Source organism: Opisthocomus hoazin, unplaced genomic scaffold, assembly GCF_030867145.1.
Source record: "Opisthocomus hoazin isolate bOpiHoa1 unplaced genomic scaffold, bOpiHoa1.hap1 HAP1_SCAFFOLD_112, whole genome shotgun sequence".
Lineage (NCBI taxonomy): Eukaryota > Metazoa > Chordata > Aves > Opisthocomiformes > Opisthocomidae > Opisthocomus > Opisthocomus hoazin.
The window spans coordinates 35,001-36,845 of record NW_027448732.1 but is presented as its reverse complement, the minus strand read 5'-3'; positions in this window follow the sequence as shown (position 1 = coordinate 36,845).

Here is a 1,845-nt window from a genome sequence, read left to right as displayed (position 1 = left end):
GCGGCGGTGGGGGGGCTTGCGGGGGGTGGCTGGGGTCGGCAGGCCGGCCCTGCCGGAGGCCCGTATGCAGGGGTGCCTGCACGGGGTGGGAAGGGCCGGCGGCGGGCTGCCTGTGCTGTCTCAGCCGGGGCGGCGGTGGGGGGGCTTGTGGGGGGTGGCTGGGGGCGGCAGGCCGGCCTGCCGGAGGCCCGTATGCAGGGGTGCCTGCACGGGGTGGGAAGGGCCGGCGGCGGGCTGCCTGTGCTCTCTCAGCTGGGGCGGCGGTGGGGGGGGTTGCGGGGGGTGGCTGGGGGCGGCAGGCCGGCCCTGCCGGAGGCCCGTATGCAGGGGTGCCTGCACGGGGTGGGAAGGGCCGGCGGCGGGCTGCCTGTGCTGTCTCAGTCGGGGCGGCGGTGGGGGGGCTTGCGGGGGGTGGCTGGGGTCGGCAGGCCGGCCCTGCCGGAGGCCCGTATGCAGGGGTGCCTGCACGGGGTGGGAAGGGCCGGCGGCGGGCTGTCTGTGCTCTCTCAGCCGGGGCGGCGGTGGGGGGGGCTTGCGGGGGGTGGCTGGGGGCGGCAGGCCGGCCCTGCCGGAGGCCCGTTTGCAGGGGTGCCTGCACGGGGGTGGGTTGGGGGGGGCGGCGGGAATTTTTTGGTTTTTGTTGCTTTTTTATTTCTTTTTCCGCTTTTGAAACAGAGACGCCGCCCCGTCCTCGGGCGTTTCAGCCGAGCTGATGGAAAGCGGCGCCCCTTCCCGTCGCTTGCGGGGGGGGGTGGTGCAGGAGGGGGGAGGCGGCGCGCGCCTGAAATTCCCCTCGCCACCCCCCGTTTCCGAGACTTCGCCGTATCTAGTGGAAGGCGCTAAGCTTGGCCGGACTGTCTCGCTGAAGGCTTTCTTACTCTGCATCGGTTCTGACGGTGGGCGAGAAAAAAAAACAAAACCAAAGCAGAGCAGGGAAACAGTTACAAAAAGTTCTTGAGAGCCAGCACCGGCCCGCCCATCGGCAGACGGAGCGGCGCCCGGGGTCAACGAGTGCCACCCTGCTGCTTAGCAACCGGAACCCGAGCCGGCCCGCCCCGCCCACCCGCCGGCAAGGGGCGGGCGCTTCCCCGCGGCAGAAGGGGGAGACAGAGACTGAGAGACGGGGTCGAGGAGCAGGCGGGGAGCCTTGCGCTGAGGTAGGCTGGGGACGGGGCCTCTTTTCCGAGAAGATTGAGGTTTGAGTCGGGGGGGGGGGGGGGGGGGGCGGCGGCAGGGGCTGCTTGTGCGCTCTCGGCCGGGGCGGCGGTGGGGGGGGTGGCGGGGTGGGGGGGGGCAGCGGAGCGGCCGTGCCGGAGGCCCGTATGCAGGGGTGCCCGCACCGGGGGGGGGGTGGGGGGGGGCGGCGGCAGGGGCTGCTTGTGCGCTCTCGGCCGGGGCGGCGGTGGGGGGGGGCTTGCGGGTGGGGGTGCGGCGGCCGGGCTGCCGTGCCGGAGGCCCGTTTGCAGGGGTGCCTGCACGGGGGGAGGTGGGGGGGGGGGGGGGGGGGGTGGGGCGGGGCGGCGGGAATTTTTTGGTTTTTGTTGCTTTTTTATTTTTTTTCCGCTTTTGAAACACAGACGCCGCCCCGCCTTCGGGCGTTTCAGCCGAGCTGATAGAAAGCTGCGCCCCTTCCCGTTGCTTGCGGGGGGGGTTGGTGCCGCGGAAGGGGGTGGCGGGGGGGCGGGAACGGGACGGGGACGGGGACGGGGACGGGAGACGGGGACGGGGACGGGGACGGGGACGGGGTCTGGCCGACGGGTCTGGACGACAGCGCCCCCCCGACCCCGCGTCCCGGCCGGCCACCACGTCTACCGGGACCGGGTCGGCGGGGAGGACAGGTCTACC